General features: G+C 55.5%; 1 pseudogene; it reads right to left on the reverse strand.

Annotated features, from left to right (window-relative positions):
* The window catches only part of LOC116818195 (uncharacterized), a 66,454-nt pseudogene that overhangs the window by 13,526 nt on the left and 32,301 nt on the right, over positions 1-20,627 (reverse strand).

Below are 20,627 nucleotides of genomic sequence, written 5' to 3' on the forward strand. Positions count from 1 at the left end.
TTGTAACTGTTGTTCTTCGAGATGTGTTGCTCATATCCATTCCAAACCCACCCTCCTTCCCCACTGTCGGAGTAGCCAGTAAGAAGGAACTGAGGGGCGGTTGGGTCGGCAGGGGTATATATCCGGCGCCATAGCGGCACCACTCCAGGGGGCGCCCAGCCGACCCGCCGAGTGTTGCTAGGGTAAAAGTCGTCCGACGAACGTGCACGCGGCGCGTGCACACCTGACTGGAATGGATATGAGCAACACATCTCGAAGAACAACAGTTACAACGGTGAGTAACCGTCTTTTTCTGTTCTCCCGTTGTTCCTGGCCATGAATTGCTTTCGCTCCCCATACCCGATCTGTGCACCTCAGATCCTGGTCTATGCTGCCCACTGAGGGGGGGCGTGCTGGCAGGGGCTGTGAGCAGGGGATGGCTTACACCCACCCACCTTGGGAGCTCTGAGTTCTCCGCTGCGCCAGTTCATGTCAATTTTGTGCTGCCGCATGAAGGCGAATTTCCAGGGGCTGTACATGAAGCCGGGACTCAGCAGGCGCCGCTTCCGCAGGTTCAGGGGCTCCTCGATGCCTGTGGCGGGACGGCAAAGAGATGTGGGGTGCAGGACTCCCCCAGGGGCACTGGACTCTCCTGGGGGCGCCACACTCCCCCAGGGGCATAGGACTCTCCCGGGGACACAGGATTCCCCCAGGGGCGCCACACTCCCCCAGGGGCGCTGGACTTTCCCGGGGGCACTACACTCCCCCAGGGGCACAGGACTCCCCCAGCGACACAGGACTCTCCCGGGGGCACAGGACTCCCCGAGGGGCACCGCACTCCCCCAGGGGCACAGGACTCTCCCGGGGGCGCCACACTCCCCTCCCCCATGGGCGCTGGACTCTCCCGGGGGCACTGCACTCCCCCAGGGGCGCTGGACTCTCCCGGGGGCGCCGCACTCCCCCAGGGGTGCTGGACTCTCCCGGGGGCACCGCACTCCCCCAGGGGCACTGGACTCCCCCAGGGGCGCCACACTCCCCTAGGGGCACTGGACTTTCTCGGGGGCACAGGACTCTCCCAGGGGCGCCACACTCCCCCAGGGGCGCTGGACTCCCCCGGGGGCACAGGACTTTCCAGGGGGTGCCACACTCCCCCTGGGGCACAGGACTCCCCCAGGGGCGCTGGACTCTCCCAGGGGCGCCACACTCCCCCAGGGGCACAGGACTCCCCCAGGGGTGCCACACTCCCCCAGGGGCACAGGACTCTCCCGGGGGCGCCACACTCTCCCATGGGCGCTGGACTCTCCCGGGGGTGCCGCACTCCCCCAGGGGCGCTGGACTCTCCTGGGGGCGCCACACTCTCCCATGGGCGCTGGACTCTCCCGGGGGCACCGCACTCCCCCAGGGGCGCTGGACTCTCCCGGGGGCGCCGCACTCCCCCAGGGGCACAGGACTCCCTCAGGGGTGCTGGACTCTCCCGGGGGCACCGCACTCCTCCAGGGGCGCTGGACTCTCCCGGGGGCGCCGCACTCCCCCAGGGGCTGCGCTACCCTCTCAGGTAGGAGACCAGGGCACCAGGGAGCCTGGGCAGGCAGCAGGAGGAGCCAGGCTGGGAGCCTCAGGGCGGGGGAAGCTCCTGCAAGAGTGGGTGCCAGGAGCCTATAGGGCGCAGACTCACTTTGCCTCCCGCAGGCAGAGGGAGTGGCTTGGCGGGAGGCGGGGCCTGGAAGAGGGCAGAGCTCCTACCTTCCTCCCTGCACTTCTCCCTCCACAACAGGTTGTCCTCAGCCAGGACCCTCCAGTAGCGGCAGGTGGTCTGGCAGCGCGGACAAGGTCCCGGGGCTCCAAGGAAAGGACAAGCGTAGAGCGCCAGCTGCACACAGGGGGCCAAGTCATGAGGGCCGTCACTGGGCCCACGGCCCCCCTGCTTTGCCCCCAGGCTGGCCCCTACTCGCCCCACTACACCTCCTTGGCAGCGGGAGATGAAGTCTCTCTGGAACTGCGCTCAATCACCCTGCATCATGTACTTGATCTGGGAGGGGCTCGCAGCGGTCGATAGCTCGTCAAAGCGCTCAGCAGCTCTCCGCCCCGCTCCACATCTGGGGCCGGGAAGAGACAGTGTGGCCAGGCCTGTTGTGCCTGGCAGCTGTGTCCGCGCCAGTCCTGGCCCCCGCCCAGACCCTCCTCTCCCCTCCGGGTTCCCAAGCCCCTGCCCAGCCGCCCCTCCCCCCATCCACCCCTGCCCCAGACCTCTCCCTCCCCTCCCCGCCCCAGGTCCAAGCCCCCTGCCCAGCCGCCCCACTCCCGATCCAGTTCCTCTGCCTAGCAACCCTCTCTCTCCCCCCATCCCCAGCTCCCTGCCCAGTCCACCCTCCCCCGGTCCACCCCCTGCCCAGCTGCCCCCTCCTCCTCGATCCCAGCCCTCTGCCCAGACCCTCTCTTTCCCCCCTCCATCCCAGCTCCCTGCCCAGCCACCCCCTCAACCATGGGCCCAACCCCCTGCCCAGACCTTCTTACCTCCCCGGGGCCCAACCCCTGTCCAGCCGTCCCTCCTCGCACGGTTCCTGCCCCCTTCCACCCCTGGTCCCAGCCCTCTGCCCAGGTCCTCTTCCACCGCCCAAGGTCCCAGCCCAGCCGCCCCCTTCCCCCTGGTCCCAACCCGCTACCCAGCTGCTCTGCCCCCCCGGGTCCCAACCCCCTGCCCAGACCCTGCCCCTGGCCCCAACCCCCTGCCAAGCTGCCCCCTCAACCACAGTCCCAGCGCCTCATCCAGCCACATCCTCCCTCCTGGGTCCCAGCCCCCTGCTTAGTCGCCCCCACCCACCCCTGCCTCAGCCAGCTCTCCAGTGCCTACAGGGTGGGGGGCCTGTGCCCTGCCCCATGGACAGGGAAAGGGTAAACCTGCCCCACGTCCCCTGAGCGGGGAAGGAGGAAGGCAGGGCTGAGAGGGCCCCGGGAAGGGGGGCAAGTGAGAATGGGGGCCAATGGCCTCGCTTGCACTCAGGCAGTGTAACTGAGGGACCATTGGGGTCGGGAGGGGGCTCTGCGGGGGGGGGGGGGGCAGCTTGGCAGGGAGCTGGGACCATTGTTACTGTGTTTTCCTTTAGCTGAGGCTGGAAAATCTCTCTCATGTTTTGAACCTGATCCCCCACCTTCCAGGATCCCCCCCCGCGGCTCCGTCCCCCCAGCGGCCACCCTTCCCCAGGGATCCCCCCCCGTGGCTCCATCCCCCCAGCGGTCACCCCTCCCCAGGGACCCCCCCCATGGCTCCGTCACCCCCCCAACATGCTCTCCGTCTGAGCCCAGAGAGCGCGTGACACTGGAGGGACCACTGGGCCAGTGGATGGGGTCCCTGCAGTGCTGATGGGGAGGAGCCAGTCCCCTACCTGAAAGGTGCGGAGCCAGTCCTGCAGCTCTGGGGGTGGGGCTACCGAGGGGATGCGGCGCCGGCGGCCCTGGCCTGGCTTGGCATTGCGCAGATCCCCAAAGGTGGTGGTAGGGCTGGGAATGCAGGGGCCCAGCGTCCTGGGGCCAGAACCATGGATAGACCTGACAGGTGAGACACAACAGCACCAGAGAAGTCATCTAGACCCCCACCCCAGTTCTCAAGAGCCAACTCCCAGCCTCACCACTTGCGACTCCCCCATCCCAAGAACCAACTGCATCCATCCCACACAACCCACCGGCCCCCAAATCCCAGCCCTGCCCCATTCGGTTCCCCTTCGCCCAGCCGAGCTGCCCTGGGGGCCGTGAGCCAGTGACGGGGGGGGGTGGGAGCTGGTAAGTGGTGACCCCTTTTCCTGCCTGCCCCAGGACAGCCCAACGCTCACCTGCCGTACTCGGAGCCCTTGCAGAGCTTCTTGCCAGGGGACAGGGCCCTGCTGTCCAGGCCGTTCTCTGACTTCCGCTTCATCTGCAAGCAGACGGGGGTGGCGTGAGGCCAGGGGACCCACAGCACAGCCGCCCAGGGGGCTAGGGGAGTCCCCAGGGGAGAGGCAGGGCAGGGATCTTTAGGGAGGAATGGAGGCTGAAGACAGCCCGAGGGCCGGCTCACAGCAGAGGAGGAACCTGACTCAGGGCAGCAGTGGGGGACCTGCAGCAGCATAGGAGCCTGGGCCCCAAGCCCGGCCCCGCAGGGAGGAGACACCCCCTGCGGCATCCCCTCAGGGCTGGAGCTTCCCAGCACACTAGCCTCCAAGGCAACGTGTGTCAGGCCCAGAGTGGCCCCTACACCAAGCCGGAGATCTGCTCCGCTCCAGGCCCAAGCTACTCTCTAGGGAGACTGGGCCCAAGGCCAGGCAGGGCCACGGTGCAGTCCCAGACACTGACCCCTCCAGAGGCAGCTGTATAAGGAGCTGGGGGTTCCAGCCCCAAAGGCCAGGACAAGAAGCAAAGGATGAATAGCAAATGCTGGTGGGAGCTGAAGGCTGGCCACTCCCCGCGGTGCAGCCAGCTGGCTTCTGGAGAGACCCACCAGGGACCCCCTGCCCTCCTCCGCCCGGACCCAGTACCGCCCCCCTGCCCTCCTCCGCCCCGACCCAGTACCGCCCCCCTGCCCTCCTCCACCCGGACCCAGTACCGCCCCCCCTGCCCTCCTCCATCCGGACCCAATACCACCCCAAATAGACTAGGTTGACCAGATAGCAAGTGTGAAAAATCGGGACTGGGGGTGGGGGGTAATAGGACTCTATATGAGAAAAAGCCTGAAATATTGGGACGGTCCCTAGAAAATCGAGACATCTGGTCACCCAACAACAGACAGAGACCCCCTACCACCCCCAGACAGACAGAGACCCCATCCACCATCACCCCCAATCCACCCCAGACAGACAGAAGAGACCCCGTACCACCACACCCCCATATGCACCCCCAGGAACAGACAGAGACCCCAATACCATACCATCACCCCCATATCACCCCCCAACGAGCAGAGACCCCGTACCCACCATCACCCCATATCACTCCCAAACATACAGAGGACCTGCCGTTACCACGCATCACCCCCATATCACCGCGCCAGAGACCCCGTACCACCATCACCCCCATACCACCCCCAGACAGGACAGAGACCCCGTACCCACAAATCACCCACATAATCACCCCAAACAGAGACGCGGCCGTACCAAACCATCACCCCCATACCACCCCCAAACAGAGACCCCGAACCAACCATCACCCCCCCATATCACCCCCAAACAAACAGAGACCCCGTACCACCATCACCCCCATATCACCCCCAAACAGACAGAGACCCCGTACCACTTCCTGACAGACAATGTTCCCTCTAATTTTTTCCATCCATGTGCAGAACAAATGGATGTGCGCCACCAGTAGAAACAAAAACCCTAGATACAATATATATTTTTAAAAAGTTACCATAGGGATAACTACTCCAGCCAGGACAGGTTGGGCATTTTAAAACTCACTACTCAAAAAATTAAATTTAAGTGTAAGAGAGAAATAAAAATTATGAAATGCAGAGACCAGCCAAAACACCAAAATAACACTTTGAAAGAATAAATTACAGAGAATATATGTGCACTGCAGGAACTACCAAGAAGTAACAACAGACAAAAATAACACAAGTTTGTGCTGGGAGAGGAGTGTGAAAGACTGTGTGCAGAGAGACAGACTATGTGTGTGCGCGCAGAGAGACACAAACTGTGTGTGTGTAGACACAGTGTCTGTGTGTAGAGAAATTCTGTGTGTGTGTGTGTGTAGAGACACAGACTCTGCGCATGTAGACACACACAGACTGTGTGAGAGCCACAGAGAGAGAGATCGTGCGTGGTGGGTAAGTCTCGGAGAGACCAGGTGCTGTCTCTAAGGTAAAGGCACTCGCTCACCAGCTTTCAGACCTTAGACCCTCGGGGGGTCCCCTCTCCCCTGCTGGGGTGCAGGGGTGTTGATGTCAGGATGTCCCCCTGCACCCCACACCGCCAGCAGGGGAGTCCCTGGAGCAGCAGGAGCTCCAAGGCAGAGGCTGCAAAGCAGCGGGGGACGGGCAGCTGAACACAGGTTGCTGGCAGGACAAGAGCCCCCCCGAATCCACTGCCGGGCACTTCAATCAGCTTAGTGGGAACAGAACAGACAGTCCCCATGCCAACCCCCCTTCTGAGACCCCGTGCCACCCTCCCCCCAACAGAGAGGCTCAGACTCATCAACTTTAAGGTCAGAAGGGACCATTATGATGGTCTAGTCTGACCTCCTGTACAATGCAGACCACAGAATCTCACCCACCCACTCCTGTAACAAACCCCTGGGCATGTTTACTGGTAATAGTCAAAGATCAATTAAATGTCAAAATTAGGCTATCCCATCATACCACCCCCTCCATAAATTTATCAAGCTTAGTCTTGGAGCCAGATATGTCTTTTGCCCCCACTACTCTTGGAAGGCAGTTCCAGAACTTCACTCCTCTAATGGTTAGAAACCTTCGTCTAATTTCAAGGCTAAACTTCCTAATGTCCAGTTTATGTCCATTTGTTCTTGTGTCCACACTGGTACTAAGCTTAAATAATTCCTCTCCCTCCCTGATATTTATCCCTCTGATATATTTATAAAGAGCAATCATATCTCCCCTCAGCCTTCTTTTGGTTAGGCTAAACAAGCCAAGCTCTTTGAGTCTCTTTTCATAAGACAGGTTTTCCATTCCTCGGATCATCCTAGTAGCCCTTCTCTGCACCTGTTCCAGTTTGAATTAAGGTCATCCAGATCTTCCTGTATGATATCCCGGACCTTCTCTGTATTGGCAATACCTCCCAGCTTTGTGTCATCCACATTCCCAATTTTGTGCCAAGGTCAGTAATAAAAATGTTAAGTAAGATTGGACCCAAGACCTATCTCAGAGGAACTCCACTAGTAACCTTCCTCCAACCTGACAGTTCACTTTTCAGTACGACCTGCTGTAGTCTCCCCTTTAACCAGTTCCTTATCCACCTTTCAGTTTTGATACTGATCCCCATCTTTTCCAATTTAACTAATAATTCCCCATGTGGAACTGTATCAAATGCCTTACTGAAATCAAGGTAAATTAGATCCACTGCGTTTCCTTTGTCTAGAAAATCTGTTACCTTCTCAAAGAAGGAGATCAGGTTGGTTTGGCACGATCTACCTTTTGTTAAACCATGTTGTATTTTACCCCAATTACCATTGACCTCAATGTCCTTAACTACTTTCTGCTTCAAAATTTTTTCCAAGACTTTGCATACTACAGATGTCAAACTGACATGCCTGTAGTTACCTGCATCATCTTTTTTTCCTTTCTTAAAAATAGGAACTATGTTAGCAATTCTCAGTTCATATGGTACAACCCCTGAGTTACTGATTCATTAAAAAATTCTTGCTAATGGCTTAGCATTTCACGTGCCAGTTTCCCTTAATATTCTGGATGAAGATTATCTGGCCTCCGATTTTGTCCCAATAAGCTGTTGGAGTTTGGCTTCTTACCTCGGATGTGGGTAATATCTACCTCCATATCCTCATTCTCATTTGTCATCCTTCCATCATCCCTAAGCTCCTCATTAGCCTTAATTAGACTGAGCAAAGTATTGTTTAGATATTGGGCCATGCCACCCTCGAGAACCCGCTTGCACCCTCCCCCAATGCACCAGACCCCTGCTGCTCCCCCCCAGACTGAACCGCCATCCCCCCCCAGAGACTCATGCCACCCTCCCACCCACAGACCCTGTTGCCACTGCCCCCCGACTGAACCCTGTGCCCCCGAGAACCCCTGTGCATCCTCCACCCACAGACCCCATGCCACTGCTTCACCCAGACGACCCCGTGCCCTTCCATAGAATGATCCCATGCCACCCCTGAGAGGACTGAACCCTGTCCACCCCCTTTAACAGACCGACCGACCCCTGTGCTGCCCCAACAGGACCCTTGTACCACCCGACACACAGACCCTCCCCAACAGATGCCCCAGTACCCACTCCCATCTCTTGACAGACCTCAACCGACCCCATACCATCACTTGCCCCTGTGACAGACAGACCAACCCCTAGGCCCAACCTTCTGGACAGGACAGAGCCAGTACCATCCCTATCTCCGACAGAGCCAGTTACCATCCCATCCCCCAACGACCAACCCCAATTCCCACACCCTCGACCAGAGCCAGTAACCAGCCCATCCAACACACCCCTATCACACCCCGACAGACGCCAGTACCACCCCCATCCCCACAGATCCAACCCCCAATCCCACCACCCCTACCAAGACAGAGCCAGTCCGATCCCCCATCCCCCAACCGACCAACCCCCTATCCCACCACCCCTCGACAGAGCCAGTACCACCCATTCCCCCAAGACCCCTTCACACCATGACAGAGCCAGTAACCCCCCATCCCCAAACAGACAATCCCCATTCCACCACCCCTCAGCAGAGCCAGTACACCCCATCCCAACTGGCCACCCCCAACCACCGACAGAGCAAGTACCACCCCATCCCCCACGCAGACTACCCATCCCGAGACACAATATCCCAGCACCCTCGGACGCCCGACACCCACACTACGAGTCAGTCCATCCCCACCCCCGACAGACAACCACCCCTATCCACCACCCTCGACAAGCACTGTACCACCCCCACCCTCCAGCAGAGCCAGTACACCCCATCCCCACAACAGACCAACCACCTATCCCCCACCCTACAGACCCGTCCACCCGACAGAGCCATACCACCCCATCCCCCTGACAGAGCAGACCCCCTATCCCCACCCCGACAGCCCTGTAAGACCACACAATCAGTACCACCCCATCCCTGACAGACAGACCAACCCCCTATTCCCACCACCCCTCAACAGAGCCAGTACCACCCCCATCTCCCCAACAGACCAACCCCCTGATCCCACCACCCCTCGACAGAGCCAGTACCACGCCCCAGCCCAACAGACAACCCCCTATTCCCACCACCCCTCGACAGACCTACCACCCCCATCCCCCAACAGAACCAACCCCATATCCCACCACCCCTCAGACAAGCCGAGTATCACCCCATCCCCAACAGACCCCCATATCCCACCACCCCTCGCGAGTAGCCAGTACCACCCCCATTCTCCCCAACAGGGCAGAGCTAGTACCACTCCCATCCCCGACAGACAGAGCAACCCCATATCCCAGCACCCCGGACAAGACCCCTTACACCCCCACACTGACAGAGTCAGTACCGACCCACTCCCCCTTAACAGGACAGACCAAACCCCATATTCCGACCACCCCTCGAAGACCCTTGTACCACCCCCACCCCCGACAGAGCCAGTACCACCCCCATCCCCCTGACAGACAGACCGACCCCATATCCCCCCACCCCTCGACAGACCCTGTAACAACCCCACCCCCGACAGAGCCAGTACCACCCCCATCCCCCTGACAGACAGACCAACCCCATATCCCACCACCCCTCGACAGACCCTGTACCACCCCCACCCCCACCAGAGCCAGTACCACCTCCATCCCCTTGACAGACAGACCAACCCTATACCCCCAAGCTAGAGCTGACCCTGCCCTGCAGGGCTCCTTGTTCCGCCCTCAGGTGGTGGGTGGGGAAATCCAGGTTCAATCTCTGCTCTACTCCGGTGCTGCCCACTTCTCCTCCAGCCACCCCCACCCCCAATGTGGTACAGGGCTGCCCCTGGGCCCAGTTCCTTTGTTCCTGGGGGGAGCCATGAGCCGATGCCCCACGGCAGCCCCCAGGCCCGTAAGTGCTTGTCCCCGACAAGTTCGCAACTGCCCTGTGCCCATTACCTTTGGCCGCACGTGTCGGATGAGACTGCCCTCCTCGGTCCTCTCCAGATAGTCAATCCAGCGCTCGCCAATGGTGTAATAGAAATAGACGTCACTGCCGTCCTCCCCTTCATCGCTGCAGCAGCTCCCTTCCTCCTCCTCCTCCTCCTGCGCCCCACAGACTCTGGAGCTGGCGGGCTCCAGCCGCCCAAGGCTGGCCAGCTCCTCGGGCTCCTGCCCCACCCGCACTCTGGAGCCATCGGATTCTGGACCAGAACCCCCTTCGATACCTGAGCAATCCGATTCCTCTGACTCCCAGGCAGCCTGGACACCGTTCTCCTCCTCAGCCAGCATCTGCAAGACACAGCGGTGTGGGGTCAGGGGTCTGCACATCCCCAGGCAGCTCACTGGTGGGGTCTTGGTGGGGAACAGCTTCTTCTGCTGATAGCCAGGCGCTGCATGGCAGAGTGCAGGGATGGTGGGGCACCACCCTGGTGCACAGAACCCCGAACTGAGGACGTGAGGGCCAAGGGGTCCCTTCTCCCACAGCCAGAGAGAAGCTTCAGGAACAAGCAAGACCCAGGCTGCAGGAAGGGCCACAGGCAGCTGGCAGACCGTCAGGCAGGGTGGCATGCCAAGCCCAGCTAGCAACGCGGGCTGAGATGCAGGAAGGCTGCAGCAGAGCAAGCACTGAAGATGGGAAGAGGGGTCTTCCCAATCTCTGGGGAGAGGGTGGCTTGGTCACCCTGGCATGGACTGGCATGGGAGATGGATGAGGCATTAGACTTCTCTCCTGCAGTGGCTCTGCAGCCACGGAGACAGGGCCATCCGGTCTTCCCACCAGGAGTCCTGGCTCAGAGAACCAGCCCCCACAGTGGGGTGGCAAGGAGGCAGGGCCTCCCGCTTCCTGGTGGAGGTGAGAGCAGAGATGTAGTGGGCCTGGGGCTCCCACAGAACCAGGTGCAGCTTCCAGCTGAGAAGGGGGAAGACTGGCAACTGACATGCCTGGGCATGGGTGTACAGCACCAGTACCCCATTCCCAAAGGCTACCAGGGCCTGTAGCCACCCAGCAGGGCCCCAGAGCCCCCAGCACACAGGGCTGGAAGTCATGCGCACTGTGCTCCCAACCCAGCAGCGCTTAGCTGCCTTAACAGCTCTCCGCAGCACTAACAGTGGAGCCAGGACCTGTCCAAGACTGGAGCAGACCCCACCAGAGTTCTGCAGGTCCAGCTCCACTTGCCTGGCTCCTGGCAGCAAACTGGACTCTGCACCAGGTGGTTGCCAAAGGGCAAATGCCAGGGGGACAGAGTGACCTCCCCTTCAGACCAGACAGCCCAGGGCAGGGCACAGACTTCGCTCTGGATTCTTCTCAGATCTTGAGAAACTGGAGCTTCCAAAAACAATAGATAATTTTTGAACATCCAACACCAGAATCTCTATCCTGGACCGCAAACAGCCACAGCCAAACCATCCCTGGCCTGGAAGCAGGCAGCTGCCTAGGGACCAGGGTCAGCAGCCAGTTACATTGGATGAGGGCAAAGAGAGACATGCCCCAACTAGTAACAAACACGTGGCTCCTTAGAAGGGCTAGTTCCCAAAGCCTAGGGGAAACGTGGACAGAAATGGGAAGCTCACGAAGAGGCTGTTCGATGGCCAAAAAGCCAACATGCCCCCAAGGAAGAGTTCACTTGGCTGGCAGCCCACCCTGTTCAGTGGGGAAGTGAAGGCAGCAATTAGACATCAAAAAGCAGCATAGAACGAATCATGACCCAGGAGGCAACCGAGGCACCCAGCCCTTTGCTCATCAACCTGACACTGCCAGGCCTGAGCGGGAGCAGATCAGCAGTGAGGATGGGACTCTGGGAGCAAGGGGGAACAGGCTGTGTTCTTGTCCACCCTCCCAGTGGAGAATCTGGCATTACGGTGGATCACAAATTGAATATGAGTCAACAAAGTGATGCAGTTATGAAAAAGGCTAATGTTCCGAGATGTATAACAGGAGTGTTGTACACAAGACACACTCTACTCAGCACTGATGAGGCCTTGGCTGGATTATTGTGTCCAGTTCTGGGTGCCACACTTTAAGAAAGATGTAGACAATTGGAGACAGTTGAGAAAAAAGCAACACAAGTGATAAAAGGTTTAGAACATCTGACCTATGGTGAAAGGTTGAAAAATGGAGCATGAGTAGTCCTGAGACTAAAAAAAGCGTGTGTGTGTGTGTGTCACGTTATTGATTTGAACTGGGACCATACAGAAATGGTTGCAACCAAAGTCCTGTAGTGGCACCAAATCTTGTATAAAGGGGGTCAAATGAGGTGTTTAAGACAAGGTTATGGTTTGCTGGTTATGATTACGCTGTCTATATGTGTGTATCAATTTTGTAGTTGAAGTTATTAATACTGGCTCTAAACTGTCTGTATTTCAAACTTGTGCTGTGCTTCTGGGTGACATCCCAGACAAGCTGGTGTTAGCTCTGCTTAGCCTGCTTGATGGCCCATTAAGGACCATCAGCTACACAACTGACCCATGACCCAGGAAGAAGGCAGATATGCCCTGTAACTCACAAAGTATGCAGGGAACTTGCCCAGTGACTCCAGACTCCATTTTTGCTGTAATTTCCACAGTAAGAAAAAGAGAATGTTCTACACCTGAAAAGACTCTAAAGGGCTGATGCCTCATCTCCACTTGTCTTCAATCTGCTTCTTACCTCTGGAGGGACTTGCCTCAAGGAGCTTCTTACACAAGGGACTGAATGACCCTCCAGCGGGGATTTCCAGAGACTTGATTTGAAACTGCAGTTTATTAATATCACTGCTACAAGCCTGACCAAGAACTTGCCATTACTGTATGTAACTGATTCCATTCTAGCTCTCATCTCTATCTTTTTCCTTTTATGAATAAACCTTTACATTTTAGATTCTAAAGGATTGGCAACAGCATGATTTATGGATAAGATCTGATTTGTATATTCACCTGTGTCTCGGGCTTGGTCCTTTAGGATCGAGAGAACCTTTTTTCTTTTACTGGGGTATTGGTTTTCATAACCATTTGTCCCCATAACAAGTGGCACTGGTGGTGATACTGGGAAACTGGAGTATCTAAGGGAATTGCTTGTGTGACTTTGGTCTCATCCCACTGGCTAACCACAAGTCCTCTTTGTCTGGCTGGTTTGGTTTGCCTTAGAGGTGGAAAAACCCCAGCCTTGGACTGTAACTGCCCTGTTTTAAGCAATTTGTCCTGAATTGGCACTCTCAGTTGGGTCCCGACAGAACCAGCATCGTTACAGGGGGACATGACAACAGTCTTCATACACGTTAAGGGCTGTTACAGAGATGACAGTGATCAGTTTTTCTCCATGTTCACTGAAGGCAGGACATGAAGTAATGGGCTTAATCTGTAGCAAGGGAGATGTAGGTTAGATATTAGGAAAAACTTTGTAACTATAAGGATAGGATCTGGAATATAAGACTGGAATTAAGGCATACATTTTTAACAGTGAGGTAATTGGAACAATTTACTAAGGCTCATGGCGGATTCTCCCATCACCGACCCACTTTAAACCAAGACAGGATGTTTTTCTAACCTATCTGCTGTAGGAATTATTTTGGGGAAGTTCTGTGGCCTGGGCTATATAGGAGGTCAGACTAGATCACAATGGTCCCTTCTGGATTTAGAATCTATTAATCACGAATAGGCTTCCAGGGGAAGATGTGGAATCCCCATAATTGGAGGTTTTTAAGAACAGCTTAGACGGACACCTGTTAAGGATGGTCTAGATATATTTGGTCTTGTCAGCGGAGGGGTCTGGCCAAGACAACCTCTTGCAGTCCCTTCCAGATCTACATTTTTATGATTCTATAAATTAGATGTTACAAAGTGCAGAAAATTAATAAGGGAAGCTAAGGACGTCAGGGAAAAATCCATGCCTGGGCAACTTTGGACAATAAGGAGTTTTTTAAGTATATCAGGGACAAAAGAAATCCTAGTATTGATGTAGGCCCATTATTAGATGAAGACAATAGAACAGTTAATAAGGATGCAGAAAAGGTAGAAGAGTTCAATATATATTTCTGTTCTGTATCTAGAAACAAGCACGAAGTATTCGTAACACATGAGGATGCTGAAGTATTTTCCAGACCAGTAGTAACTCAGGAGGACGTTAGGCAACATCTACTAAGGAATACACATTTTTAAATCAGAAGACCCTAATAAATTGCACCCAAGAGTCATCAAGGAGCTGCCCTGAGGAGATCTCTGGCCCAATGATGTTAATTTGTAATCAACCTTGGGATACTGGGGAAATTTCAGAAACCCAAAAGAGTGCTATCTCTGTGGCAATATTTTAAAAAGGCAAGTGTGATGACACAGGTACCTACAGGCCAGTTAGCCTGACATCAATCTCACGCAAATAATGGAAAAGCTGCTACAGGATTCAATCAAAAAAGAATTAAAAGCCGGGAAGATAAATTAATGCCAGTCAACATGGTTTTGTGGAAAACAGGTCGCCAAACTGATCTCATTTCATTCTTCAAGGTAACAAGTTTGGCTGACATACAAAATTATTCAAGGACTGGAGACCAAGGGCGAGAAACCTAAAGAGCTCCAGGGGTCAGCAACCTGCAGCACGTGAGCCGATTTTGAGTGGCATGCAGCTGCCTGCCGCGGTCCCAGCCCCCAGCCTAACTCACCCCGCCCCCCCACCGCTCTCCCCTGTTGGGGCAGGAGGCAGAAGCTTGGTCCTGCAGCAGCCAAGCTTCCCCCTCCCCTGCTTCTTCCCTCGGCGTGGTGCTTTCCTGCCCTGCCCCCTCTCCGTCCCTGCGCCAATCAGCTGATGGCCCTAGCAAGGGGACGGGGGAAGAGTGGCAGCGTGTGCACAGAACCATAGAGGAGATAGAGAGACGTAGGGACGGGGCCTTGGGGAAGGGGGTGGAACAGGGCATGTCCGGGGGTGGGAGCACTCCCACGAGCCAAGCACCCCAGCCCTCTTCCCTGAACCCCCCCACCCCAACACACACCCAGCCTTCTGCCCTGCACTCTCATACCTCCAGCCCTCACCCTCCCAGTCTTCTGCCCTGCACCCCCCACACCTGAACCCCCAACTCCAACACACACCCAGCCCTGTCCTGCACGCCCCATACACACTCAGCCCTCTGCCCTGCACCCTTGAACCCCCCCACCCCAACACACACCCAGCCTTCTGCCCTGCACTCCCACAGTCACATCCCTCTGCCCTGAACTCCCCCACAGCCCCATCCCTTTGCCCTGACCTTACACACATACTCAGCCTTTTGCCCTGCACCCCCTCACACCCAGCCCTCTGCCCTGACCCTTGAACCCCCCCACCCCAACACACACCCAGCCTTCTGCCCTACATCCCCCCCACTTCCAGCTCTCTGCCCTGATCCCTGAACCCCGCACACACCTCAGCCCTTCGCCCTGAACCTCCTCCCCCAGCCCTCTGCCCTGACCCCTGAAAGCCTCCTCTCCCCCAGGTCTGGGGTTCCAGCCGCAGGTCCTGCTCAGCCCGCTACCGGCCTAGGTGAACAGAACCCCAGGATGGCAGTGAGCTGAGCAGGCTGGTGGCACATGTGATGGAGTAGGGACTGTCTGTGTGGGGGATGGGAGAGCCGGGGATGTCTTTAGGTGAGGGACAGGATCTAAGCCTGTAACCTGAACCAGGTGTGGGGGGGAGGTGTCTCAGCACCTTTGCCCGGGAAGCTGGACAAAGGAAGGGGCTGGCTGGAGGAATTGCAGTTCAGTTTCGGTTTTGGGCTGGGTGGTTGGAATTCGGGGAATCCTAAACTGGGATCCAAAGACCCTGAACCCCCAGAAGGACTCGATTGAGGGGTCCTGACTGTGCCTACAAGCTCTGCTGTAACCTGCATTCCTGTTGTCCAATAAACCTTCTGTTTTACTGGCTGGCTGAGAGTCACTGTGAGTCCCAGGAAGAGGGGTGCAGGGCCAGACTCCCCCACACTCCATGACAACTGGTGGCAGCCGTGGGATCTACTGCACCCCATGGACGGCGCCTCCTGCAATAAGTGACTGGGGAGCAGTAAAATGAAGGGATGACTTCAGGGGTGATTAACTCCTGGGAGTGTGTGCCCAGTGAGAAGGACTTTGCAGTAACAGGGTCCCCCAGGGGATCGCAGGGAGTGGTCCCAGGGGCGGAGGAGTCTGCAGCTCGACCCTGGCAGAGAGGTAGTGACCTCAAGAAGGGCTGGTGCACTAGGGGTCTCCCTGGAAACCATGGGGACCGGCAAGCACCCCAGCCTGTGAGTGGCCAGCAGGAAGATGTATGCCAAGCGGCGCAAGTGCAACCTGGTGGAGTTGTGCAAGCAGAGGAGGCTGCGCAGTGGGAGGCTACCCAAAGACCAGCTGATTGTCCAGCTGGAGAAGGGAGACTGCTTGTATGAACTGATCGCTGTCTCTGAGGGAAGCAGCCTGGCAGATGCAGTGCAGGCACCAGTGTCTGTCCCCGCTGGGAGTGATCACCCGGAGCCTGAGGGCTTCCCGAGACCCCCCCTTCCTGTGCCTAGGGGAAGGGCGGGGAGGAGCCTTGCGGCTAGCAAGGGCACCGTGACCCCCCCCGGCCATCAACGGATCATCCCAGCGAAGCTCACCAGCCAGCAGGGGATCATCCCGGCGACGCTTGGCATCCATGGAGCGGAAGCGGCTGGAATGGGAGAAAGAGCTAAAACTGAGAGAGCTGGAGGATCGCGAGAGATAGAGAGAGAACATGAGGAGAGACAGAGGGAACATGAAGCGAGACAGAGAGAACATGAAGCAAGACAAAGGGAACATGAGGAGAGACAAAGATAGCAGGAACTGGAGGAGAAACAGAGACTGCATCATCATGAGCTGGAACTGGCGAGGCTGAGGGACAGCGGGCCCCCGGCTGCGGTGAGTCAGGGGGGGCCCAGGACTGCGCGGACCTGTGATAAGTGCATCCTGGCCCAGCGTAAGGAGAGGGAGGACATGGATGACTTCCTGGATGCCTTTGAGACGGCCTGCGAGCTGCACCAGGTGGATCCTGCTGACAGGCTCCGGGTTCTCACCCCCTTACTGGATCCCAAGGTCATAGCATTGTACTGCCAGCTGGGACAGGAGGAGAAAGGGAACCACGAACTGTTCAAGCAGGCCCTGCTTCGCGAGTTTGGGCTGACTCCTGAGATGTACCGGGAAAGGTTCCGGAGTCAGTATAAAACCCCTGAGGTCTCATATCTGCAACTAGCCGTCCCCATAGAGGGATACGCCAGCAAGTGGGCAGATGGGGCCCAGACGATGGGGGTCGTGCTTAAACTGCTGGTACTGGAGCAACTGTATGAGCAGTGCTCATCCGACCTGAGACTGTGGTTGAGGGACCAAAAACCAAGAGAACTTGCAACATGCAGGGCGGCTAGCTGATGAGTTTGTGAAGAGCCAGTTGGGGGGTGGCAGGGAGGAGTCCCAAAGGAACAGGCCCGCCGCGATGCAGAGAGAGAGTCATCCTGGGACCTCCCAAAGGGGGAACAGGGAGAACCCCTTCCCAAGGGGAATGCCCAGCATCAAGGACAACCAACCGGTTCCAGGGGACCAACGGGACACGAGCTGCTATCAATGTGGCCACAGTGGCCACATACTGTCCCACTGCCCCAGGCTCAAGGACAGACTGAGCAGACCGACCCCACACCGGGTTAACTTGGTAGAAACCCAGCTGGATGAGGGGCAGCGTTTTCAGGAAAGGGGGGCTGTCCACGTACCGACTGCAAAGGTTAGCTCCTCTGGGGGGCTGGATGCTCCAGGCTCCAAATTTTTGGTCTACAGGGTGGGCACGGGGCTGCCCCTCCGGAGAGAGTGCCTTGTTCCCCTGGAGGTAGATGAGAGGAAGGTCACTGGGTACTGGGACAGGGGCGCAGAAATGACGCTGGCCTGGCCCAAGGTGGCGGCCTCAGATCGGATGGTGCCCGACACCTTCCTGACCCTGATGGGCATGGGCAAGTGCTTGTAAAACACGAGTCCAGCCCTTGGAATGGTAGCAGCTGAAAAGCTAAAGATAGTGTCTGCGTTGATGCAAATTACCTGACTGGGAGGGAGAAGAAAGGACTTGCTAATAGCTGTTACCAAGAGAGCCACCCATGCAGCCAGTGATTGCGTTGAAGCAAGAGGAATCAGGTTGATTCTGTCCGGACAAGGAGAAAGAGAAAATAAATTTGCAGGAGCCAAATGGTTAACCCTAGAAATTCTCAACTCCAATGGTATAATCAAGTCTTGGCATAACAACATGATTGTAGATGGACACTTGCAATGATTTTTGTTGTTGCTAATTGGCTGATTTTGTAACTAATGTGTGCTGTTACCAGAATTTGTAAAACGGTACAGATGTGCCAGTCCTTGTGAAATCCCTTAGACGTCTTGAAAGCAGTCATGAGCACAACTTGTATTGGAAACTTGCTGTACTTGATGTTTCACCGTTAACGCCTGATAACATATTGAACTTTTCACAGGGGAAAAGACATTCAGACCTGATGTGCAAGGAGAAGGGAACTGAGGCACACTACGCCATATATGTGCGTTGAACTAAATGCCAAGACTTCCTTACTAGTGAACAACATTCCAATATCTATGTTTGATTTTGATGTTTAATTGGTTCACCACATTTGCAGGTTATGTATTGATATAATAACTAGTTTCTTTAGCTTTGGCAAGATCATATAAACTACAGGAACCTTGCTGCAAGAGCAGCCATCCTACTGTTGTTTCAAGACTAAGTTTTACCTTAAGGTTGTAAAAATTCAATCATGTATTGAACATCGACTTGATAACCATTGTCTGTTTATACATGTTTAGGCTTTCAACTCAACCTACTGGCTGGCCTAGGAGACAGACCGGCAGAATGGGAGCTTTTTGGGATGCATCAGTGATGTCGTCTATCCTTGCCTGCATCATTTTGCGTTGGAGGTTTGACGTTATTCATGTAAACTGGGACCATACAGCAACATGGGATTCAACGCAGGTCCTGTAGTGGCACCGATATACATAAAGGAGGCATATATGTGTCTAGAACCAGGTTATGTATGGTTTATGATTATGCTGTCTGTAATGTTTGTCGATATTTTGTAGTTGAGTTATAAGTGATTGGCTGGTATCTGTCTGTATTTTAAATCGTCCTGCAGTTACTGGAAACACCCGACAGATTGGTGTTAGCTCTGCTTAGCTGCTTGATGGCCATTAGGACATCAGCTACACATTAACCCCATTCAGAGGAGCAGACGCCTGTTAACTCAGACAGGGTGTGCAGCGACTGGCCCATCTGATCCAGACTCCATTTTGCTGATGAATTTCCACAGTAGAACAAAAAAACGTGTTCTTACACCTGAAAAGCCTATATAGGCTGATGCCTCATCTCTCCATTTTGTCTTCAGTCCGCTTTCCTACTCCTGGAGGGACTTTGCTACAACTGAAGCTCTGCACAAAGACTGAAGACCCATCCAGCTTGGGATGTATTCTAGAGTATTGATTTGAACTGCAGTTTACTCCATCACTGCTACAAGCCTGGCCTAACTAAGAACTTGGCCATTACCGTATGTAATTGATTCCATTATCAATTCTAGCTCTCATCTCTATCTTTACTTTTATGAATAAACCTTTAGATTTTAGAATTCTAAAGGATGGCAACAGAGTGATGTGTGGGTAGAGATCTAAGTGTATATTGACCTGGGTCTGGGGCTTGGTCTTTGGGATCGAGAGAACCTTTCTTCTTTTTACTGGGTGTTGGTTTCATAACATTCATCCCAGGACGGGTGGCACTGGTGGTGATACTGGGAGACTGGGTGTCTAAGGAATTGCTTGTGTGACTTGTGGTTGGCCAGTGGGTGTGAAACGAAGTCATTTTGTCTGTTGGTTTGGTTTACCTTAGAGGTGGAAAAACCCAGCCCTGGGGTGTGACTGCTCTGTTTGAGCAATTGTGTCCTGAATTGGCACCTCAGTTGGGTACCGCCAGAACTGCATCACAACAGGCGGGACCCTTCAGGGCCGTGGAGGCGAGTACCACCTGGAGGGCCAAGGAGGGCCCAGGCGTGGGGTGCACCCATATTTGCCCACAGACATGTTAATGGGGGGGCATAGGTCGGCAACGCCCGGGCAGTCCTGGTGCCGTAGTAGCAGTCAGCGAAGGGCACTGCGCCCTGACACGGGAAGGTACTCCTGCCCGAGGCGAGGACCTAACGGTGGGCAGGGATGCCCAGGGAACAGCGTGTGACGTTATTAAATATAACTGGGACCATATAGAACATGGTTGCAACCTACGGTCTTAGGGCACCAAAATCTATGTAAAGGGGGTCATATAAGGTGTCTAAGACCAGGTTATGGTTACTGATTAGATTGTGCTGTTCTGTATGTCTGTATCAATTTTGTAGTTGAAGTAATGAAATGCTGTGTACTGTCTGTATTTTACACTTGTGTGCTGCAGTTTGGGAGACACCCCAGACCAAGCTGGTGTCAGCTACAGCTAGCCTGCTTGATGGCCATTAAGGCGACATCAGCTACAACATGACCCATTGAGAGGACGAATACGCCTTGTGAACGCAGCAAGGTATGCAGAACTGGCCCATGTGACTGCAAACTCCATTTTGCTGTAACTTTCCACAGTAGGAACAAGGAGTGTTCTTACACCTGGAAAAGCTATATAAGGCAGAGGCCTCATCTCCATTTTGTCTTCAATCTGCCTCTTACCTCTGGAGGACTTGCTACCATCTGAAGCTCTGCACAAAGGACTGATGACCTCCAGCGGGGGATGTACTCCAGAGACTGATTTAAACCTGTAGTTATTCATCACTGCTTACAGTAGCTGAACTAAGAATTTGCCATTACTGTATGTAATGATTCCATTTAACCAATTCTACTCTCATCTCTATCTTTTTCCTTTTATGAATAAACTTTAGA

Source organism: Chelonoidis abingdonii, chromosome 1, assembly GCF_003597395.2.
Source record: "Chelonoidis abingdonii isolate Lonesome George chromosome 1, CheloAbing_2.0, whole genome shotgun sequence".
In the NCBI taxonomy this organism is placed as follows: domain Eukaryota; kingdom Metazoa; phylum Chordata; order Testudines; family Testudinidae; genus Chelonoidis; species Chelonoidis abingdonii.